This window comes from Vulpes lagopus, chromosome 7 (genome assembly GCF_018345385.1).
Source record: "Vulpes lagopus strain Blue_001 chromosome 7, ASM1834538v1, whole genome shotgun sequence".
NCBI lineage: Eukaryota > Metazoa > Chordata > Mammalia > Carnivora > Canidae > Vulpes > Vulpes lagopus.
The window spans coordinates 75,515,575-75,523,267 of record NC_054830.1 but is presented as its reverse complement, the minus strand read 5'-3'; the positions used below and the strand labels follow the sequence as shown (position 1 = coordinate 75,523,267).

The following is a 7,693-nucleotide window of genomic DNA, read 5'->3' as shown; positions in this document are numbered from 1 at the left end:
GGGCCGCGGCGAGGGCGGGGCCGCGCGCCCGCCCTGCTCGGCGCCGCCAGACCCGCAGCCCGCGGGCGGCCCGCGAGGGGGCGGCGGCTCCCGGGCTTTGTGGCCGCGGCGCGCGCGGCGGGGCCTGAGCGGCCGGGGGCGCGCCGCCGCCGCCGCCGCCGCCGCCCGGCGCTCGGAGCCCGCGGCCCGCCCGGCCGCCCCGCCTGCGACAGGAGCCGAGGCCGCCCGCGCCCGCGCCCCGCCGGCCCCTCCCCCGTCGCCGCGGCCGCCGCTGCAGGTAGGAGGCTCCCCCGCCGCGGGGCCGGGGCCGGGGCCGGGGGCCGCGGGGGGGCGGGCGGGCGTGCGGGCCGAGCCGCCGCGACCCCTGCCCCGCAGGCCGGCCTGCGCCGTACAAAGCCCCGGGGCGCGGACCTCGGGCGAGTCGGCGGCGCACCCGGGGCGGGGGCGGGGCGGGGCGGGGGCTCCGGCCTCGGGGGCCCGGGGAGCCCCCGGGGAGGGGCCGGCGCCCGGGTCCCCCCAGCCCGGGGGCCCCGCCGTCCCCGGGCGCTGCGCTCGGCGCTTCTCCTCACTTGTGCCCAAGACCCCCGGGGCCCCGCGCGAGGCTGCGGTGCGAGGGCCGCCGGGTCGGAGGCCGCCGGGTCGGAGGCCGCGCGGAGCATCACGCCGGCGCCCGCCTGACCTTGGGCGAGCTGCTGCACCCCGAGCTGGGCCCGCCGCGCTGCCGGGGCCGGGGGGGCTGTTGCGGGGCAGTGCCCCGTGCAGCACCACCCCCTGGTACTATTGTGAGAGAAAATGCACATCGGTGGTCCTAGAGCTACATTCTGAGCACTTTCTGGGCACCAGGCCCCGGGCACTAGGCAGTTGGCGTGAGTTCCCGAGATCATCACCCCGCGCTCGGCGCCCGCAGGTAGTAGCTGCTGTGAACGGCCCGAATAATCTTTATTTAGGAGTAGGAAACAGGGAAGGATTTAGTGAGCCTCCTCCCTCTTCCGATCCAAGATAGGTCGGTTCTTAGATGTGGTAACATTCGACATTACAAATGTCCCTGGTTCCTGCGGTGCAGGAGGGGGGTTACGGGATGCAGGGATGTCTGTTCGTCACAGTTAAGGGGGGGGGGGGTAGAAAAATATCGGGGCCGGGACTGTGGATTTTAGCCTGTCGGATGGGAGGCTGTTGTGTTACCAAGGAAATTGTTGAATATGAAATTCAAAACCGTAGTTCCCCCGAGTTGAGATTGAGGGTTGTTGTGGGAGTTGGGACGGTGGAGAGAAAGGAGGGGAGGACCTGGAGAGGGGGACACAAGGAAGAAAATGTTGAGGGAAGGGATCAGGGTTCACCACCCCAGGAGCATTCTGGATCAGGATTCCATCCTGTCCTTAGAGACCAGGCCCCCTGCCTGTGGGAGAGGAGAGGGATGCGGGGATGAGGTCACAGGGTGTCTTTTCTTACTCCCAAGCCACCCCAAAAATATTTGTATGGGTTGAGAGTCAAAAGATTGGTCTTCCCAAAACGTTGTAGACCCTTCTTGTGATTCCTGAAATTCTTTTTTTTTTTTTTTAAAGATTTTATTTATTTATTCATGTGAGAGAGAGAGAGAGAGAGAAGCAGGCTCCATGCAGGGAGCCCGATGTGGGACTCAATCCCGGGTCTCCAGGATCACACCCTGGGCCAAAGGCAGGTGCTAAACTGCTGAGCCACCCAGGAATTTCCCTTGAAATTCTTTTCAGGTGTTAAGGAGATTGGGGTGCTCATGGACCCCAAAGGTTGGTAAGACTCTTAAGATACAAAGGTCTGACTGATGCAGTGAAGGAGTGTGTTTTGAACACAGTTCACTTGTTTAGAGGAGCCATGGGCATGAGGAGATTATTTGGGGGTTTAGTTTGGAAGGCTTTCAACCCTGAAGAAGCCAGAGAAAGGCAGGAAGGGCCTAGGGACTGTACCCCCGGGAAAGGGACTAGAAAGGGGAGCTGAGGGCCTCCCAACACCATCTGCAGAATATTATGCACCCTTTCCTTACCCAATTTGTGGCCATTCCTTACTTGAGTGTTTGTGGAAGGTCTGGGCTGGATTCAGGCTGACTTTTCTCCTGAGTAAGTAGGAGGGGCTTCTTGGAGAAGGGTTCTTTTAAAACCAGACCTTGCAGGAGGGGGTCTTTAGGCACATACTGGTGGTGAGGGTAGAGAGCCTCCTGTGCATAGCAGAAAGAGCAGTTGCTTTGGAGAGATCGACAGTTTGGGGTTCCAGTCCTGGCTCTGCCATTTCTCAGCTGTGTAATGTTTCATGAATATAAAATAATGTTATTTCAGATGCCTGTTAAGGAGCTCAACCAACACTAGTACCTTCTTCCCTGTCCATGGTGACATTCATTCAACAAATGTCTGCTGAGCACCACTAGTCTGCTGAGTCATATGCTTCCTGCTGGGGATACAGAGATGAGTCAGAAATGATGTATTCCCTTATGAATTTCCCAGTCCAGTGAAGGAGACGGACACAAAGAACAAATTACAAAAAATATAGGAAGTATCATAGTATAGTCGTATACAACTGGCAGGGAGCTCACAGAGGAGTAACTAATTCATTCTGGATAGAAAATTCAAGGCCAAATTACCTCTAACAAGAAGAGTCTGAGACATTATGATAGAGATTTTGAATGCTACACCACCTCATAGCTTCTTTTTTTTATCCTTGCTTTACCTTTGCCCTGATATTCTCTCTCTTAAAAAAAAAAAAAAGTCTAGTTAACAGTGTGTGCATCCTTTGTAAGCTACCTCAAACTCATTTTAGAAGGAAGCTATTGTAAATAAACAGCTCAGGCATTAGTTGAGGAGTCATCATAAAAATGTCCTAAGAGTTGGATCTTCAGGTATGAAAATGAGCCCTTTGGGGGAGTGGTGGCACATGTGACTCTTGATCTTGGGGTTGTGGGTTCGAGCCCCATGTATAGAGATTATTTAAAAATAAAATCATTAAAGAAAAAAGAAAGAAAGTGAGCATTTGGCAGACCTTGGAGTTAAGGATTCCAGCTAGAGGAAGCCCTGTATACAGAGTCATGAGAACACAGCAGGTTCAAGGCCATGATGGTGAGTTTGGTCTGCTGGGGTGAAAAATATATGGAAAGAGGAGTTGGGATGGGGTGGAGGGGGCACCAATCTGGAAAGGCCTTGAATGCTATGGCCGATTTTGAACTATATTTTGGGGGTGAAAAATATATGGAAAGAGGAGTTGGGATGGGGTGGAGGGGGCACCTCTGGAAAGGCCTTGAATGCTATGGCCAAGTTTAAACTATATTATTGGGGTGAAAAATATATGGAAAGAGGAGTTGGGATGGGGTGGAGGGGGCACCTCTGGAAAGGCCTTGAATGCTATGGCCAAGTTTAAACTATATTTTGGGGGTGAAAAATATATGGAAAGAGGAGTTGGGATGGGGTGGAGGGGGCACCTCTGGAAAGGCCTTGAATGCTATGGCAGAGTTTGAACTATATTATTGAGGATGAGGGAGATCTAAGAGGATTACACACAGGACAGGGACGTGATCACTATGTTTTAGGAAGAACCCTGAGCTGTGTGAAAGAGAAGCTGGAAGTTGGGATACCAGGGCCTGATATCAGAAATATAAGGCAATTAAGGATGAGAGAGGGAGTAATAAATACTGAGGTAAAAAGTAGGAGGTCTTAGTGATTGGTTACCTGTGATGGAAGTTCCTGCTGAGTTTTCTGCTTTTGAGCCCAGTTAATTTCTGAGTTTTCAGAAATCAGGAGGTTTGGAAATAGGGGAATAATTTGTTTGCTTTTGGCTGTGAAGAGTTGGAGATTTTTGGGGCACCTGGGTGGCTCAGTCGGTTAAGCAGCCAACTCTTGGTGGCTCAGGTCATGATCTCAGGGCTGTGGGATTGAGCCCTCCCCCTTGGGCTCTGCGCTCAGCAGGAGTCTGAAATTCTCTCCCTCTGCCGCTCCCTCCCTACTCTCTCTCAAATGAATAAATAAATCTCAAAAAAAAAAAAAAAGAATTGGAGATCTCTGAGGTGCCCACCATGGGCAGTTGGACACGGTTGCTGGTGGACAAGTGGGGATGTGTGTGCTGCTGAGGAGAGAGAATGGGGCCGGGGAGAGAGGATCTCCCTGACACCCTTGCTATCGTTTGAACAAACACTGAAAATCTGCTGTGTGCTAAAAATACAAATAAAACGTAGTTCCCAGCCTCAGGAATTCACCCTCAGACAGTGGCAGCACTTGAGAATACAGATAGATTGCTGTTCAGAGCAATTCTGAGCACTGCAGAAGAGGTAAATACTTGGGACCCCTGGCCCAGAGATCGGAGGGAGCACCCCAGGTTGTTCTGCAGCAGTGGGAGGGGAGGAGGGTTTACAGGCAAGAAGTGGGCTGGAGAGGGAACTTTATTATGAAAGCACTTTCTATAGAGGATACTTTAATAAAAATGATTCCAAGGGAATTTTCGGGGAGCTTGGGGTGGGGAGATGGTTTAGGATGGAGCCATGGGGGAAGGGAAGAAGCGGTGGGAACTTTTAAGAACCTTCATCTCGTCTATAGAGGAAAGCCTGAGGGTGGAAGGACAGGAGGTGGGAGCTCTTGCCTTAAACACAAGGCTGGTTCTGCTCACAGTCACACTCAGACACAGATGGTAAAAATAAACACTTCCAAGTTACAAGGCCGCCTGGGGTGGGTGCTGAAGGGAGAGAGGAGGGAAAGCATTGGAGGAAGCAAGTTCATCTCAAGGTTTAAGACTGCAAAGCCCTCTGAGGGAAGGAGAGGTGATGGAGAGGGCACAGGTGAGTGGCCATCCTGGGTGGTCAGGTTTGAACTTTCGAGGGCAGGCATACAGTAAGGTGGGCACAGGCGCAGTAATGTCTGATAACTCTTCCCTCTGGATAAAGTGAAATCATGAAGCCGTCATTGTCATAGTGTGGCTCTTAAAAATTTGGTATATGGGGGTGCCTGGGTGGCTCGTTGTTAAGCCTCTGACTCTTGGTTTTAGCTCAGGTCATGATCTTGAGGTTGTGGGATTGAGCCCAGAGTTGGGCTCTGTGCTCAGTGCAGTCTGCTCCAGATTCTCTCTCTCTCTCTGTCTCTCTCTCTCTGTCCCCCTCCTGCTCACTCTCTCGCTCTATCAAATAAATACATAAATAAAATCTTTTAAAAATTTTTGGCAAACAATACAATAGCATTTACAAGAAGAAGCCAGGAAGCCATTTCTGTTATAAAATCTTTGTCAAAGGAGAAGTTTTAGATAGTAGAACAACTAGATATAATTAGTAAAAAAATGCAAATGGCAAGCAGGTTAGTTTCAACATATATTCCACAAATATTTATCGAGTGCCTTCTGTGTACCAGGCCCTCTTCAATTTGCTGGGGCTGCAGTAATGATGAGATGCGATCACCTGCTTTAGACATTTCACCTGGAACTACTTAACCTATAGGTTAAAGTTGTGTGTGGGCCTTACATGGTCTAAAGTGCTGAGATCCCTTTATTCTGTTGCAGTGTTCTCTTTCATTGGCCAGTAGGGCCACCAGCTTCATAAATGATCAGAAGATACCATCTCTGCGTATTTGGCAGAGATCTGTGGAAATTAGGTTGCAGAAAAACCATCACAGCCGCAGAGTTACTACGAATTCCCAGTGCTGGATGGGGCTTTAGAGAACACCCACTTTAGCTTTATAATGTAGAGATGAGAAATCGACAGTCACGGAGGGAAGGGGACTTACCTAATGTCAGAGATTTAACATCAGAGTTGAGAGCAGGGCCCTTGGGGTTCCCAGCCGGGATAGTGGGGAGGGCTTGAGGACACCTTGCAAGAGGGCATCTTGACTGTGAGAGGGTTCCAAAGGGGAGATGTTGAAAGCAAATGAGGAAGCTTTGCTTTTAGGTCCTCCTTTGTTGCTGGAATCCCAGGGAGCCCCTGATTTTGCTCTGATCCCCAGTTTCCTCATCTGTGGGAGGATTGGACTTTCACCATGCTAGGATCAGCGTTGCCTTGAGAACAAGGTTGTTTTGGGGATGCTGAGTCAGGGAACAGTCAACAGGCCAGGATAAGAAATAATCTTTCATCTCTTCAGAACAAATGATCACCCATAACGGGTTGCCAGGCCCGCCTTCGGGGAATGGGTGCCACGTTTCCTTGCGCTCACTCATACACCCCCGTGCATTCTTTCTTTCTTTCCCAAATCGTGGTCTTCCTTTGCTGCCGTGCTAATTCTAATTCCAGTCTATTCTAATAGGAATTAGGGTTCTTAATCGAGATCCTCCCAATCCCAGAGTAGTGTCCCTGAGCACATTTCTGTCACGGTGCTTGTCACCCTGCCTTGTCACCGGCCTGCCCTGCAATATGCTATACTGGGTTAGGTCTTCGTTGGATTGTGACCTCCTCGATCTTAAGGAATACCCCCTCTCTCTGTGCCTGCACAGAGTGGATGCTCCTGGATCCACTGCTTCCTCTTGATCCCCCCACCCTAGTGTAGAGACACGCACACAGATTTCTCGCTTTGAAGTCTCTGGTGTGCACCTTCTCCTTTCCATTAGCATCATCACCATCACTCAGAGTGTAGGGCCTTATTGATTATCTATTTGAATGGTCTCCTTCAACTCTCTGTGTTCATATCCTCTACATTCTTAAAGATCTAGCTCAGATATCCTCTTGTTCATGAAGAATGCAAATGAACCTCTTCACTCCTCTGACTGCCCAAGGGGCTTTGTCCTCTTTCGTAGTATCTGTTTCTGTGTGCTTCTCTTTTTGTTATCAGTTTGTGCAGGCCAACTCGCTTTCTAGGCCAGAGGGTCTGGCTTGCTTTTGTGCCTCCCACATAGTTTAGGATACTACAGAGCCTTTGGCAGGTGTTCAGGACACATTTGTTGAATCCTATGTCTATGCGGTAAGAGAACCAGTAAGTATCTGAGTGTCTTGTATATAGCCCACTCTTCTATTTTTGGAAGCAGTTTAATATGGGCCAGTTTGGGGGGGGGGGAGAACTGAGATTTATTGAAGCTTTAGTCTGTGCTGCTTCATTATACTCGTTGCAGAGTGGTTGTGCAGATGGAATGAGGTAGAGTCGGGGGTTTTAGCCCTGTGTTACAGATGAAACGCTGGAGATGAACTGACTTGGTCAAAGTCACACAGCTCGGTGAGGGCTGAAGTCAGGATTCGAGGCCAGGTTTTATGCACTCAGTGTCTTGGTTCACTTCACTTCACGAGCAGTCATTCATTAAAGTTTAAAAGGTCCTGACACTTGTCCCAGATCTCAGCACTACCAATCTCCAGTCACGCTTCCTATTCTGAGTATTGACTTCAAAGAGCTCCCTTCCCTTTTCCATGAAAGGCAATAGAAGTAAAATCTGGCCAAGTTTCTCTAGTCTTTGCTCAAATTTTAGGACTTAGATTGACCCTTGGGGGACTTGAAATGTCATTAGATGGTGTGTTAGCTTGGACTGTCATAAAAAAATACGACAGACGAGGTGGCCTGAACATCAGAAACGTATTCCTCACAGTTCCGGAGGCTGGGGAGTCCACGATCAAGGTGGTGCCAATGAGGTAAAATTCCTTCCGAGTGAAGCTGCTTCTCTGGCCTTGTGGGCTGCTGGTGCCCAGTGTGCTCATGTGACCTATTTGTGAGCCCTGGGGAAGATAGGAAGCCTGGGAGAGGGGAGGAAGGAGGGAGGGACGGAGGGAAAGGGAATGTTGTCT

The 7,693-nt window shown here is 50.9% G+C and overlaps 1 protein-coding gene across 1 annotated transcript in view; it reads left to right on the top strand.

Annotated features, from left to right (window-relative positions):
- The first annotated feature begins 215 nt into the window (after positions 1–215).
- The window catches only part of LOC121495465 (tomoregulin-1), a 129,074-nt gene continuing 121,596 nt past the window's right edge, over positions 216–7,693 (top strand). Inside the window, exon 1 of the mRNA XM_041762956.1 lies at positions 216–277. The gene's annotated coding sequence lies outside the window, so the exon portion shown is untranslated. The remainder of the gene's footprint in view (positions 278–7,693) is intronic.